The sequence below is a fragment of the Oryzias melastigma genome, linkage group LG10 (assembly GCF_002922805.2).
Source record: "Oryzias melastigma strain HK-1 linkage group LG10, ASM292280v2, whole genome shotgun sequence".
NCBI classification, from domain to species: domain Eukaryota; kingdom Metazoa; phylum Chordata; class Actinopteri; order Beloniformes; family Adrianichthyidae; genus Oryzias; species Oryzias melastigma.
The window spans coordinates 24,489,513-24,506,220 of record NC_050521.1 but is presented as its reverse complement, the minus strand read 5'-3'; the positions used below and the strand labels follow the sequence as shown (position 1 = coordinate 24,506,220).

Here is a 16,708-nt window from a genome sequence, read left to right as displayed (position 1 = left end):
AAATACTCACAAATTCAATTTTGAGCATACTTTTCTTTACAAATATCCTCAATTTTCAGAAAAAGGTTACAACAACATGGCTCCTTCAGTACTTCTATGCTCCATTTTTTATTAGTTCTACTTAAACCGAGGCTTATAGAATGTGTTGCATTTTTGGGGGTTTTGTTATTTTGTTGTCATTTCTTTGCTCAGTCATAAAGTTAACTTTCTGAGACAATTTTCCTAGAAAGACTCGTCAATTTCCAAACTAATGAGATTCACAAAGCAGTGATCAGTTAAATAATTTTATTAGTGAATGTAAATAAAATGAATGACATGATTCCGGGTCTGAAATTATTCCTAGGATAGCACAGAAATAGCCAGTACACCTCATGACTTCTATGGGTTTTGTATTCCCCTGGGTAATATTTTACATTGCCTCACAGATGGAAAACACTGATGAGGACAAAACTATAAGTCAGGCAGAATAATGCGTGCAGGGCTGGGGCATTATGAATGATGCACAGTGAGAAGGATCAGAACCGGGGAAAGGGAGTCTTAGAGCAGATGATTTTCAGGTACCATAATAACAGCCATGGGTTGGGGATTACAGTGTAATTTTGGGGACACTGTGTCCTCAGCGGTGAACAGCCTTGTGTGTGGGTGGAAGGGTTTATTAGAATTCAGATGGAAAACAAAATAGCTAGCTTTTTCCTCCAGCCTTTTATTTTTATTGAGGCTGTCATTTTTAATCACTCCTCCTTCAGCATCTGCAGATTACGCAGATGCATTATTAAAATATTTCCTGTCATTTGCGGGTAATGATAAATACTCTTGTTTAAGAGAGCTCTGGGACTGATCAAGCAAAGGGTGAAACGCTAAATCAAATCAAGTGTTTCTGTTTTGAATTATGTGCGTCAATATTGTTGCAGCGACTCGACTGCAGCGAGGAGGGGAACGGCGGGAATGACAGATGTAAGGAAGTGCGGATGCATATAATTTGTGGCCTATGGGAAGAAGATGCTCAGAAAGTAGATGTATAACTACAATCTAACTGAACATTTTTCAGTGTTTATCCAGGATAAAAAAAATGCAAACTCAAGCTATCAGAAAAATATAATGTAGTCAACTTTAAGGTAAAAATGTTTTTTTATTTTTGTATTTTTTACAACTCGGCCAAAAAAAGACCAAGAGAAACTAAGCTAAGGAGTTTATATTGAATGTTCACTCTTGAATAAATGTTGTCTACATAGATATCACAACTGTTGTCTCATTGACCATCTCTCCAAAAGCTCAAAAAGGCATCCAACGTCTCCTCAACTGGCTCCTCCTCTCAATGTTTATGGATTTTTATGCTTTCAGCTGGATAAAACTGAAAAAAATTGCAAACTTACGCTATCAGAAAAACATAATGTAGTCAATTTTAGGCTAAAATATTTTCATATTTTTGCTGGTTTTGTGTTTTTACATCTTTAGCAAGAAAAAACCAAGAGAAAACTGGGTTAAGGAAAGTTCACTCTTAAATAATGGATATCACAACTATTGTCTCCCTAACTGTTTTTCCATCTCTCCAAAAGCTCAAAAAGGCCTCCTCAACTGGCTCCTCTCTTCTCTGAGCTCCTCAGCCTATCTCTGAGAGAGCGCCCAGCCACCCTGCAGAGGAAACTCATTTCGGTCGTTTGTATCCTGGACTTCATCCTTTAGGTCATGACCCAGAGCTCATGACTACAGGTGAGGGTTGGAGCTAAGATTGACCAGTAAATCGAGAGCTTTGCCTTTCGACTCAACTCCACTGCAGCACATCAATGCAGCAATCGCATAACTGCAGCTGCTGCACCTGTCCACCTGCCTGTCAATCTCACTTCCCATCCATTCCACTCCTGAACAAGATACTTAAATTCTTCCACTTGGGGCAGGAGCTCTCCTCCTACCTGGAGGGGGCAATCCACCAATTTCCAGAGGAAAAATCTCCAACAAACTCCCATTCCAGCTGCTTCACACTCTATACTGAAGGTTCAAGTTTGGTGAAGCCAACAGAACAACATAATCGGAGATGAAACCCTGATGTCTCCAAAACGGCCCTTAGATGAGCATATTGATGACAAAGGGCATCCAAATCTGAATCATGACACTTGGCCCAGAAATCTAGAGAAAAAAATTGTTAATTTACAGATTATTTATGAAGTACCTCCTACAAAAAAAACACACAAAGTGTAAAAAAGTGTGTAGAAATCATGTTTCTTTCTGAAGCCTTGAACTTTGTTCATAAACACAACGGAACACAGACCTGTCCTCTTATTGGACAATCAGAAATTAATACTAGTTTCCTTTTTTATTCCCTTTACAAATCTCCACACATAGGAGTAAAACTGATGAAGAGATGCTTATTGGGCTGTTTTGGACAAATCTAATTAATGTAGTGTGTCTTTAAAGACCCTTTTTAAAGACCCTTTTCAAAGCATTCCCGGTGGTTTCTTAATTATAATGACTCCATATTTCGTCAGAATCAACAAACCTGTGTCATTTTCTAGGACATAGTTTCTGCAGAACAGCAGTTCATTAAAAAGTTACTTCTGAGTTGTTGGCTCAAAGCGATTCCGCCCCCCTTCCCATCACCCACTATTGATAGCTTTCCGTTTGCACTCTCCCCTCCTAGCTTATAGCCCCTCACAACCCCAGTGCAACAAAAATGAAGGTCTGACCTACTTCTGGTGGCTCACCTGCCTCATGCCACCTGAACTCAAATCGTGACTGAAATCTCGTGAGTCACAATTTGAGATTTGTGTTGCGGCCTCACAAGATGTGAGTCAGGAGAGCCACCAGAAGTAAATCGGAGATGTCTGCAGCGCTTGCTGTCTCTTTAAAAATGGTGAGCAACATTGGAGATGTCCAGCCGTACAGTTCGGAGTCAGATGCCAGCTTGGATAAGGAAAACAAAGACGTACATGGATCGATTTGCCCGCTAGTGGCAGCGTATTTTTTACATCTCAAATATGCTACATTTTTATGTCTTCTTCTGATTCCTAATTATTTTAAACACAGAAATACTCAGAAATGCAACTTTAAGTTTAATAATCTTTTCATCAGAAAAATGCAACATGAGCACGTAAAAACAGCAAAAACACCAATTTTCAGCAGAGTGGGTCTTTCAGGTTGGCAAAAACTGAGTAATTGGAGAAAATTGTGGACATAAAAGAATAGCAACTACATAGATTTAAAACATATAAAGCTTTATGTCTTCCACTTGCCTGAAACAATTTTCAGAATCTGTGTAAAACTGCAAAACTCGCCAATTTGACTTTTAAAAACAAACCAAAAGAAAACCTAAGGGAACTTGTGTTTATAAACGTAAACTTTGGAAGTTTTTAAACAGGCAATGACAAACTCAACTCACATGGGAACTTTGAAGTGTGCTGGGTCAGCAACAAGATCCCTCCTGTCAGAGTCGAGGCATAATTTGCTTTGCAGCGGAAAGAGGATGAGTTCAGAGTGTGTAGGATTTTTGATGGAGTGGGAGCCATTACTGCTGAAGGAAAGTCAGCAGTGAATTACAGCCAAACGCTGCTGTGCACAGTCTATCTTCACTGGTTCAAACAATTTACTATCCTGCTGGATTATATATAAAGCTGTTAAACCCTGATGTCAGGCATCAAACAATATAGTAGCAACAATAGGCAACAACTTTAAGGAAAGATGCACGTATATAGTGAAAGAAATAACTATCGATTGTTGTTTTTTAGGTTTGCCCACCTTAAAAGAAATGAATGGTAGGTTCATTTGAACAGTGAGAGATAGAAAACCACAAAGAAAATCAAGAAATCTACTTTAATGAATGTATAAATTGATTTGCAATTTATTGGGAGAAATGAGTATTTGAAACATCTAGAAACCACTTTAAGTTCTAGTTCACACAGACCAGTTAGACCAGGAGGGTCCAAATCCAGGCCTCGAGGGCCGGTGTCCTATGTTTTCCGACCAACCTGCCATTAAAACTCCTTATTGACTAAACACACCTGATCCAGGTAATCAGCAGCAGATAAGGCAGAGTTTCTGGAAAACTAGCCGGAGGCCAGCCTTCAAGGTCTGGATTACGTCACCCCTGAGATAGACTCTCCTAATCAACCTGTTGACTCATTAAAGATACTAATTACCTGTAGAAAAGACATGTCCACAGAATCCTCCAACAGTCAGAGTCTCCAACATGGGAAATAATTTTCCGTGGATTTAAGGGGGAAGATTGTAACCTGCACAGGACCGGAATGGACCATCAGCAAGAAGCGGGAGGTAACACCCAAGAACATGACTATCAATCCACCTGTAGGTCTGGGCCAAACCAGATCTCACCTGGTGGGGTTTCCATGATCATGAGACAACACAGCAGGAGTTAGTTGATGATCTCAAAGCAGCTGGAACCACATTAACAGAGAAAACCATCAGGAATACTTTAGACAAAGTCCCCTTGCTTACGATGACTCATGTGCAGGCCTACCTGAAGTTCGCCAAAGAACACCTTCATGATTTAGAGAGTAATTTTGAGGAGGTGCTTTGGTCAGGTGAGACCAAAACGGAGATCTTTGACATCAACTCAACCCATCATGTTTGGAGGAGGAAATGCTGCCTATGACCTTAAGAACATCGTCCCCACTGTCAAGCATGGAGGTGGAAGTATCATGGTTCGGATGAGTTTTTCTGCACTACTTCCCCATCTGGTTGGGAGAATGGGCGGAGCCATGTATCGTCAAGACTTAGAATGGATCTTCCAACAGGATACAGAACATGCTGCCAAGGCAACCAAGGAATGGCTAAAGAAGAGGCAAATCAAGATCAAACATCTGACCTCTGAGCTGCTAATAAAAGCATTTATGTACCGGTAAACTCTTTAAATCAATTTCTTGTTTTTTGTTATTTTTATCTCTTGCTGTTCAAATGAACCTACCATTTGGAGGACAAAGCAAGGAAGTGTTCCATCCTGAATCAAATTTTTATGCATCTGAGCTCTGAATTCTGACATTTATCTTCTTTGATTTGTTTTTAGTTGCAAGTGTTTTAATGTAAAAAATGGAAAAGCTGTTCTTCCAAGGACAGATCTCTCTGTTTACTTGGCTCACCTCACATGTTGGCAGCACCTGTAGCCTGGATCAAATGGACTGCTTATAATGACCCACCTTGTGTCGAGTGTTCCTTTGGGAAATTGAGATAAGACGAGTTAAAAGGTGGAACGACTTTGGTTTTAACCAGGCACTGAAAGATTAAAAGGTTCTGATTCTTTATGATGTCATGTATTTTCAAGCAGCGCAATGAAGACACAAAAATTAAATGCAAAAAATAGGGTTTTTTTGTTTCTTTTAAGTGACATTGATAAAACAAGGACAAATTCCTCTGTTCTCCTTTTCCACTTTCATTTTCCTAAATCTTCCCTCCCTTCCTCTGAGCATACACCATTAAATAGTCTGAGACCTCAATGGAGACAAAGACAGCAAGGGGTCCCAGCATGCACCTTGCTGCCAGTGAGGCTCATTTCGTGACCTCCGGCAGACAAAATCCTCTGATTGTTTATTTTAATTTTCTCTTAATTGAACTGACGTCCCAGAGGCCCCTTTTTTGTCAGTGTGCTGGGGGTGGAATGGGTGGATCTGTGTTTTCACAGGAGACTGGAAGAAATTGAAGCAGAAAAATGATTTTTCTTGCATCGTCTCACTTTCTGGGTTATTTGACAGAAACTCCTTCTTTTCTGTGAGGGGACAGAAACTAGATAAAGGACCAAAATGATCTCAGTTTCAGCAGATACTGTCATTTACTCCCTGAATTAAGAACTATTTAAACATTTCTCCATTCAGTTGTCATAAGAGCATACGAAAGAACAGAATTAAGGAAATCAAAAAGTATTTGCAAAAGATCATCTAAAAGAGTTTGAACATGAGGGTCACAATACGTGTGGTTTATTTGCTGCTTTGGCCACTGTAATTTGAATTTCAGAACCAAAGGAATGAGCTCAAATAGGACCAAAATTCCCTCAAAAGATGAAGTACTTTTTAGTTCCACAATTACATTTCTGTTGCAAAAAGGTCCCTCGAACTCCTGATCTTTTCCCCGCTGAGTAACATGGCCCGAAGGTGCTGGTTGCCACCCTAGCCGCTTCACACTCAGCTGGAGGTGGCAGCTTGAAGAAGTCAAAAGGTCTGCATTGTCCCCAAACAGAAGGGATGGGATTCCAAGGCTCAAAAAGGCCAAATTATGTCTAAACTGAGCAGAACTGGCAACAAAGGAAAACCATGGCAGAGCCCAGCCTCACTGGAGACAAGTTTGACTTTGCTGCATTTGCACCAAACACGATTCGGATAGCAAATTTGTGTCTTCCGCCTCTATTTAGTCGTGAAACAAATTTGTTGCTGGTCATTTGGCCAAGGAGCTACTGTCCAAAGTTTTGAGCCTCATGTCTACATGGAAGCCTTGACTGCATATCTGTATATCTCATATTGAAAAAAAGACACAGATGATGTTGAGATTCGATTTATTTATTTTTTAGAACTCTACACTGGTGAGGTATGGTGAGGTTCACCATCAAGCTGCATCTGGATGACGGTCGCTTTCAGCGGTACTTCTGTCTCTCTATGACCTGTTTTGACATTTTGCCGTCCCACATTATTCAGAGAAAAAAAAGTTTTTTTTCTTTTTTTTTCTTCTATACATATTAATTGTTTGTGGGATCATGTCTGTGTGTGTTTATGGGTGGATTGGGTTTCTCTCTTTTTATTTGATTTATTTGCTTATTTCTGTTTTTAATTGTACAGCGCTTCGAGCTGTGCAAGCATGAGAAGTGCTCTTTTATAAATAAAGTTTGATTTGATTTGAAAAAATATAAAAACTAGAGGATTTTTTTTATATAATTCCATTCAAATCCGAAAAATATCATAAAGTTCTGGAGGAGAATGATCCGATTCTGATTTTTGACCCCACTAGTTGACCACATCAACACATTACAGGCCAAAGTTAAGCTCCTGATTGGATGATGCGACGCAACTCCTCAGCAAAATTCAGATATTTTAGATATCCAAAATTTTGTCGTGCCACAGAAAACTGCTACTCACTCAAATTGAGCAGCAGGACCTCTGATCACATCTGTACATTTACCGAACACTAGAACTAGACACCCCAAATTACATTTTATGCTAATGTAGCTTCATCATTGACAGTTTCTATGAACTGGACAAAACAGAGGTGCTTACTATTTTGAACATATGTTCATCAATTCATGGTATATGGTTTACATCCATAGTCCATACAGCAAAGCATCATGGGTGCCAGCTGAGGGATAATTAAAAACAGTGAAATAATAGTTTTGAAAAGATTTGAATGGGTCAAATTTGTTGTTTTAAAAATTATTGCTTTAACAACAGACAAGATGATCTAACCAGAGGTGTAATCCTGAGGGCAGCAACTTTGACTTGGAAGGTTTGAGTCTGCACACCAGTATAGGATTGTGAGGAATAATTTCAGTGCAACCCCTCACACGCTCAGCAGCCTGAACGATATTGCCCAGTGCATGCTTCCAGTTGTCATGGCTGAGATTATGTTCACATTTAGCATTCACGGAAAAGTGCTGCTGGGGCAGAACTTCCAAAGCCAGTTGCAGAAAATCTGCTACATGTGTTTTTGAGCATGACGACGAGTCCCCGTAGTAACCGCACGCAAGAGCAGCTCAGTTTGCCACCTGATTCTTTTGAGGCGCACCATCTGCTATCAGAACAACAGTGTGTTTCACAGAGAAGAGGGTGCAGTGTTTCCCACACATGAATATTAAAAAGTCAGAGAGCAATGTGGTGCATGCAGCAACTGTGCACAGAACCTATGGCCTTTTGAAAATGTATGAGCGCCAGACAAAGACGGAGTCATACAGTTATTTTACACTGACCTTGCAGATTGGCAGAGGAAGGCGAGCAACATAAGTATTAGGCACTCAGCAATGCCAGAGGGGAAGTCATTTATACCGTGTGTGTGTATGTGTGCTCACCCATTGTGTTGTTTCCACCCCAGGGACAACAGCAGCGACATCTCTGATTCCTCACACACATCCAAACAGTGACTCACACGGAGTCGGAGGAGGCGGGGAAATGGCGGGGAACTGCAAGCGGGAACAAATTTACAGATTGTGTTGATAAAGAAAGTGAAGTAATGAATCATCTTTGTAGAGACTGTACAGCCCTGAGGCTAGTACAGTACTGTTTTCATTCATTATCATTCCTGCAGGGCAGCGTTTAATAACATTTAATCCCAGCTAAATTAATCTATTCATCAGTTAAGTGAATATAAACACTGAGAAGACGTACTGGATCGTGCTCTGTGTTTTGCACCGTCTGCAGTCTTGTTTGGTGGAGTTAAAACAAATCACTGGATGGCTTCAGAGCATGAAAAACTCCAGGATATTTGCAACCTGACAAGCATGCCTCATAGGATGCTTGCAGGATGCCTGCAGGGACCACGTGGGGGTTTACAGACTATTATCTCACAGGCAGACATGCCTTTCTAAGCACAATATCTGATGTTCTGTTGATATGATTTTGAACACACAAATAAAATGCTGTCATTTTACATGGAACACCTGGACCTTCCTTCTCGTCCTTTTGGTTCTTGTAGAAACCAAACACCAGCAAGATTACTTCATTTGAGGGGAGAAAGTTTCCAAAGAAAGTTCAAAGTTTGAGACCTCTACAGCCAAGAAAAAGACAGTGTAAGGGAAATATTTAGTTAGTATAACAACAAGTATAACTCTACTGATTATGTAAAACCAAATATGTCCAAAAACTAAAGATGATGGGACTTGAGTTGTTTTTTGTCGTTGTTTTTATTTTACCATCCGATATATATTTTTTCATTTATTTTTTGGAATTAACACAGCAAATCTCTACAATAAGGGACTCTTTGTTAATGTGATGCATAATTAAGCAACATTGAATTATTGAAAAGGTAGGATGGTCAACCTCTGATTGGAAGATTAAAAGTTTGATTCCCAACTTGCCATCTCAAGTGTCCATGGGCAAGACCCTGAACCCCTGAACTGCCAGTGTTCAGCAGTGGAGCCGTCATCAGTAGGTGAATGTATGAATGGGACTGTGACTGTTAAGCGCTTTGGGCCTTCTAAGATACAAAAACACTATACAAGTATACGTCATTTACCTTTAGTGTTTAGTTCAGGGGTGCCCAAACTTTTTCTGTCAAAGGGCCAAAATCTAAACCACAGATTGTCCGTGATCCGTTTCACCCCTTGTTTCACCCATAGCCGCAGGCACAGAGACTGCTAACAGCGCCACCTGGAGGCCTAAAGTATATTAACATATATTAGAGTTTTGGAACATTATAGAGAATCAATGGGCTTCTGCAGCCACGACTATGTGGGCCAAAAGATAACCTTTGGTTGGCCAAATTTGGCCCCACTTTGGGCACCCATGGTTTAATTGAGAACATTTTAACAGCTAACCAGTGTTTATTATTAAACCTTACTGAACACCAAACCAGACAAAAAAAATGTTTTACATACCGTAACAAGATCAGGTTTATCACATCACATAACAAGACTGTTTTTAATTCTTTTTCATTCTTTGAGTTTCCAAATGGTGTATACTTGTATAGCGCTTTTCTGCCTTCTTAGAAGGCCCAAAGCGCTTTACAGTCCTAGAGGCGGCCTCGGCAGCGTGTCTGCATGTCACCAACAAAAATAAACAGTGTTAGTACTTTTGCAAAGATGAATGTGCAAATCGCGCCTATAAAATGAAAGTGTTTTGCTATTCATTGCTATTTCCGTGGAGAAAACTGATGCATATGTAAGCTTGAGGGCAGTTCTAGCAGTGCAAACTCTTCCTGGAAGAGGTGGTTCTCACTTTGTGACATCACATTGTGAGGATCCACTCATATTTAGGGATTGGGAGGGGCTGGTACTCAGAGAGTGGTGGGTTTTAGAGATGAATAAATCAAAATACTGCTTTGGCTTTGTTTTTCATGAGGAATTATAATCATAATACACTCAAAAGCTCATATAGACCCCTTAAGGGTTAGGTAAAGCTAAAACGTTAAGTCAAACTTTTCTTGTTGCAGCCTGACTTTGAACAAACAATTAATTAAGACATTTTTAAGATTTTGCAAATATATTAACTAACATGTAGTTAATGCATACATAAGCAGAGCAAATACTGAAGGCAATTTTTTACTAATGTTTCATAAACTTTTAAATAAAGTTAACTAATACATTTTGCACAATAATGAATATTGGTGGTTGCTCGCACTTTTATAGGTAACTAATGCTTAATTATGCCTTAACTAAAATGGCTTGCTAAAGTGTTACCCTTAAACCATAGCAATTAATCAGAACATTTAAAGTTAATCTTTAGACATTTTCTCATATAAAAACAAATCATAATATTTATCAGAGAGAAGCATATATTTTCCTCAAATATTATCCTATCTGCTTTTTGTGATTATTGTTAGACTTAATTAGATTCTGGAGCTGTGCATTGTGTTAGATGTTGTATGTACTTAAGTAGAAAATTGGTCTTTGAAACAGAACTCTAGGATAACAAGAAGTAGAAATGCTTCAGAAAGCTGAAGGAATTGTAATTTATCTGAAGGTTGTTTTTTTGAAGCCATGGAAACATAGGTGAAAGCCCACTCATAGAGAAGAGGCAGGTAGTGAGACAAGGACAAGCAGACCTTTACTCCAACATGAAAAAAGGCGAAGGGATGCTTTTTAAGCCTCTAAACATTGCTGAGCACAAACAGAAACTTCCAGAATTACATACTCGCTCAGTCATATGCACCGCACAAATCAAGGGAATGTATTCAGCCACACAGGTTCCATCTTTAAAAGCCTAGTCAAAGTGCCTGTCCACTGTGATAAAGACTTGAAATACAGCAAGCCAAGCGCTACAAATGTAGAAGAAGCACGAGTGTGCACGCGTGTGCGCGCACACAGACACACGCAGGCGGGAGATAAACAGGAAACACATGTTTAATTCATGGCTTTAACTGAGTGGGTCTTATCTGTTTTGTGGGAGCTGGCTTTCGCTTTAGGACACCCATAAAGACCCGCATGGAAACAAAAAAAAATCTTGAAACGAGAGTTAGCACAACAGCAGCATTTCAGTAATGCCACACACACAAAAGAAAATCTTTTTGATAAAACAGATTAGAAACAAAACAGAAATACAAGATAATGATTTCGCTATTTGAAGCAGATTTGATCTACTCTTTAAAAAAAAACAAAAAAAAAAAAAATAAGATGCGAGCAACAGATATGTTGAAAGCAGTGTTTCTGTGCAGTTGGATAAAAGAGTCCCTCCCTGCCTCAAGTGCTGCTCTGGACCACAAACATAATTATTTTGTTGCTGTCACCACGGCCGCTTTTGTTCTTCTAGTCTTTCCCTGACAAAGTCTAGTTGTTTGTTTCAAACAATAAGCTCACTAAGTTTTTGCTTCTCACAAATGAGTTAATTAGTTTTACATAAACTCTGTCTTTGGGTTCGTTTTTGAATCAATACTTGCGATACTCCCAGAAGCTGACAATAATTATGTTAAATGTCTTTATTTGAATTTCTGGATGGGTCATTATTTTAAACTTTTGGGTTAATGAAGAGTTTTATCAAACTTTTAGGGGAACAAATTAGTCTAATGAGTGAATTTCTGTATTTTGTGTCATCAATGGAACAAAAATTTGTGAATTTTTGTTCACAAAAAGAACTTTGCTGCAGGTTTTCAATGATAGAAATGTGTCTGATCACTGCGTTTTTGCTGTTTTATTGATGATAGATTTGTTGCATTCATTATACTTCACTTATACTAAACTAAATCTAAAACTTTATGAGTTTGTGATTTTATACACCCCTCAAAAGAATAACAGGAACACTACGAACACACACCCTAAACGTGAACAAATGATATATTATTTTTAAATACTTTATTCTTTACATACTGACAACACAAAATGTATTAATATAAATTACATGCATTAACCTCTGGAGGTCTTAAACTGGAAAACACAGACTAGAGGTTGATCCAACATCAATGCAACGTCTTTGAAACAAGTCAAAATGAAGCTCGGTGGGCGTGGCCTCCAGGTAACCATAGGACTTTCCAGCAACACCTCCTTCAGATGACGTGGCAGATGGTCTCCTGTGGGATCTTCTCCCAACTTGGACCAAAGCCATTCCTGGACAGTCAATGGTGCAACCTGGTGTTTGTTGATAGACCAAGACATGATTTACCAGATATTCCCAATTTGATTCAGTTCTGGAGAACAGCAGGCAGCTGTGAAAAGGGGGTGGAGCATCTAAGAGAAGTCATAGTCAACCTACAAAGAAATGAATCAACAAGGGGTAAATTACATTGACTGTATATGAGAAATGGCTTACTTTTGGACTCCAACCAAATTAGGTAAGTGCAGTTGTCATTTTTTTACAATATGGACACCGCCATGTTGGAACCAGATATAAATAGTGAGAGGTGATTGTTCTGAGTTGGTCTGAAGGAACTTTTTTTCTATTTTTTCAACCACTTTCACCAATCAGGAGTGAGCTTGTTGTGTGTACACACACCTACCACTTAAAACAGACTACACAAAATCTATCAATCAAACATTTCGGATGCGGGGGGCCAACTACTTCTACTGAAGCATCTGATTGGCCAGTTTTCAAAAAATTAGTACTAGCAAGAACGTGTTAAAAATAAAGGTAGGAAAGCAAAAATAGACAATCTGACAAATAGAATGACTGAGTAATAGCTGTTTGTTTCTCAATAGAAGTCTATGAGATTTTGGCTTCTTGGAGACACTTTGTTTGGAACGCCAGCTCTATCACTCTATCCAGTTCTCACATATAATACGATTTTGTGAAAGTTTTAAAGCGAGAATCTGCATTATATCAGTTTTTGACCCCATTTTGAGCCATTTTAGACTGATTTGTCATCCATCGAATTTTTTTATTTTTTCAACAAAGTTGCACAGATATAGGGCTTCCCCTTTGTGTAAGCTGTAGTTAAAGACACAGCAGCTGTTTTTTGACCATCCTCCCTCATCTGTTTTAGTTAGACAACCATCAAAGACGCCAATCCAAACGTCTTTATTCTACAGTAAGCATCTAAAAGTGAACCTTGAGGGTTTTTTTTCTGCTGAAGCTCTCAAAAGCTCATACAAACTATATAAAGAAAGCTGAATTGATTCTCCTGAAGGTTTTTCATTAAACGCACACCATTAAAGTACTTCATCTCTAGAAATTATTGTGATTTATCAGCAAATAACACAGCTGAAGGTTGCAGAGAAAAAATGTCCTGTTCCAATTCGAGGAAGCCCTGCATCTAACCATTTCATTTCATTCCTACATTGAACAGCCTCTTAATTATCAAGGGTTTTCTGAAGGAGCGCCATCGAGATGTTTCTGTTTTAAGTGCAGAAATTTCTCTGGAGAGAACAGGAGCAGTTAAAAAAAATGAAACCATAAAAGTGAAGTCAAAGGTTAAAGAAGAGATGTTGCAGTTCCTAGTCTGAACTTGAACTGCAAGGTCACGCAACAACTCCAATTTAATTTTAGATTAAGACATGTGGAATTTAATGCAGCCTTCAAGGGGGAGTGAGAAAGTGTGTCATAGGTTACACCTCATCTATTAATGTCATGAATATTTAAAAAATAAGAAGAGATTGAAAGTAAATTAGTTCCAAATCACAAAGAAATAAAGAGTTAAATTAAAAGAAAGATGTTTTTCTATGTTTTAACAACCCAATTAATAAATCTCCTCAAAAATGTATTTGTGGGCAAAATTCCAGGCAAATTCCAAATAACTGCCCCAAATGGACTCTGCTGAGATGATCGTAAATCCTCGTTTCTCTCATTGAGGGGGCTGCTTGATTTGAATAGCAAGATTACAGTAGGTCAGCTTTAACTGAGGAGGAAAAAAATTAAATCCCACCCTCAGACTGTAAATCCTTCTGATTGGCTGTCAAGGTGTCCCGGCCAGTCACGGCTGATGTGTACAGATAATAGTTTGAGAGATTATGTGTCAGCGCGTGTGTGAGCAAGTGTGTGTTCTTCAGCGTCATCTGATTGAAGCCGGTGCCCTCACCTCCATCACCTGGCACAGCAGTGGAAATGGAAGGTTTCTGCCCAGCTTTCCTCATCGATTTACAATTCGGACAAAGTGCCAAAGATGCAGGCGGAGGAGCAAAAATACACTCATCAGCTATTCCAGTGCCAGAAGAAAGAATTAGAAAAACTCATTGCCCTTTGTTGGCAAATTACAGGCAGTACCGAAGAACAAAAAACAGTTAATAGAACCTGCAAGGGTTTGGGAGGACACTGAAATAATAGATGCAGCAGGACAAGAGGAGACTTCACTAATTATCCATCCAATTATCCATCTGTCTTCTTCTGAGGCCTAATTTTATCCAGTAGATTTGATGCAGTTAAACAATTAAGTGACAAGTTTGTTGCACCAAATGCACATTGATCACATCAACGTGCACGCAAATGTAAATTGTAAAAGTTTAAAAAAAGACTTCTGCAAAACACATAACACATCCTGTCTGGCACGTAAGAAACTGGTAAAAGATAAATTAAATATGGGATAAAGATCTGGGATGAGGATCAAATCTTAATCTGCTTATTGTGGCATCCAGAAAATGAAGAAACCATTCCTGATTGTGTTAATCTGAAAAAAAAGAAATCATTGTGCTTTTTAATTAAAATAAATTTCAGTTTTGCTCCAAAAAACCCTCTCTTTTTAAATCAGCTTGTTTTGTAGGGATGCAGCAATACTTGAAATTAAAGCTGCAAGCAGCATTGTAGCCCTCGCCGCCGACCTCTACACACCACCTCTGCTCTTGATGCCCACCTTTGACCCAACCTCACTTGCTAAGCAGCCACTCTGCACCTCTGACTCCTTACCTTCTTTTTTGTAAGGCTGGGTCTTTAAAATTGATGATTTTTTAAAGTGGCTGCTTTTCTGTTGGTTTTATCTCCATAGCAACCATTTTAAGTTCTGTTCGCCTGGGGTCACTGAATAGATCAAAATGAGTTTCACAAGAATCAGCAAAAGTAAACTTTTGGATTTCCTTAGCAACTGAGGTTGTTTGCTTACCACGCCCACATTCCTTATGTGTTCGTATCCTGTTATAGTAGCTGCTTCAACCTGGGATCAAAATATTAAATCTCAATTTTACATTGAGAAATGTGCAAGTAAGAAGAGAACGGCACTTTTGGAAGAAACCTTGAAATCTACAACTTGTAATAGCAAAACTTTTTTCTCAAATTGCTTCCCAAAAATGCCCCAGAGGTTAGGAAATGATGGGAAAAAAATCCTGTAGTAATTTCAAAAATTTCTTTGATTATTCTTAGTGGATTCCAACTTTTTTTTTTTTTTTGCGATAAATTTTAAGCTGAGTCAGCAGATTTTATGCATTTTTTTGTTGTTGACAATGCCCATATTTTATATCGTATGTTACTTTGTTTTGTTCAGCTTAAGCCAGATAATTTGTGTATGCCCTTTTTAGGACATTCTGATAAAAATGTGCGAGCTAGCTAAGATCTCAACAGTTGCGTGCTCGTGCACGCTATTCAAATTCTACTGCTAAGTCCAACATTTTTTTTTTGCACAACAGGCCGGGAATTTACAAGATGATCGATGAAAATCGTTCACTATGCTGAAAATTCTTTTGTTGCTCAAGGGCCTAGAAATTTTTCTGTATGCCAAAACAATTTACTTGACCCAATAAAATCTTAGCGGTTGCCGTCGACAGCAAGTAATACCTGCTCTTTGAACTACCATAACTAACTGTTTACACAATCAACATAATTCAAACAATTTATGACAGAGTAATTCAGCAGCTTTCTTTCATGAATCATTTAATTTACCTTGATTGCTTAAAAAACATTGCTACTGTAAAGTTTTGCAGTTTCAAAATCCATTAATTTTGTAAATGAGTAAAGAGTAACAGTCAAATAACGTCGACACTGGAGCTAACGCTTCGAGGGTGTTAAAGGCTTAAAAATGAGTATTTGTTGCAAGTGAACCCTGGTGTGATTTACCAACAGTGGAAATAGACAAACCTGGAAACTTTAGAGTGGAGATGAAACAAAGGAATGAGACTGAACAGCACTGAGCCTTTCAAGAAAAAAGAAAGAGAGGACAAACGTCAAACAAGTCGATCCTAAGAAGCAGAAATTATAAAAACATGTTGGTAAATATCTATAAATGTGGAAGATTAAGCTCCCTGACAATGTATGGTAGTAGGAGAACCACTGGTACCAAATAGTTTGTCTTATTCAGGCGTTTTTTTTATTTTTGGGAAGCTTTTTGTGCCCAAACAACCCACATGTTAGAGCGCCCCCTTGCAGCAGCCGTCTCCTAACAGGGTCTTGTTTGCTTCTCCAAAAACTGTTTAGACCAAATTACAAAACATCTCTCGAATATGGGATTATTCTCTAACATTGTATTTGTATTTTCTCTTGTTTTCCATGGCACGCTGCAGCTTTATTATTTGAAAAATAATGACAAAAACACCAGTCTGACTCTTTTGCTTCTGGGTACTCGGACTGTGGTTGAAGGATCATGGAGCATGTACTCATTTTCGCTTGGCATTTGAGCCTAATTACTTCTCAAAAAAACTAATTAGTAGTCATTTATTGAATGAGCGTACATGCTCTATATTTAGACTAAGTTTGTCGGTCATTTACTGCGTTTTTTTTTTTTTGCT

The 16,708-nt window shown here is 38.7% G+C and overlaps 1 long non-coding RNA gene across 4 annotated transcripts in view; it reads right to left on the bottom strand.

Moving 5' to 3' along the window:
• Positions 1-16,708, bottom strand: part of LOC112153490 — a 74,653-nt gene that overhangs the window by 25,033 nt on the left and 32,912 nt on the right. For 2 of the 4 annotated variants that reach the window (XR_002920505.2, XR_002920506.2), the window contains exon 2: positions 7,991-8,101. This is a non-coding gene — a long non-coding RNA (uncharacterized LOC112153490). Of the gene's footprint in view, positions 1-3,379; positions 3,503-4,049; positions 4,224-4,323; positions 4,386-5,087; positions 5,161-7,990; positions 8,102-16,708 lie in introns of those variants that run through there. The other 2 variants (XR_004948548.1, XR_004948549.1) reach the window with 2 other exon arrangements.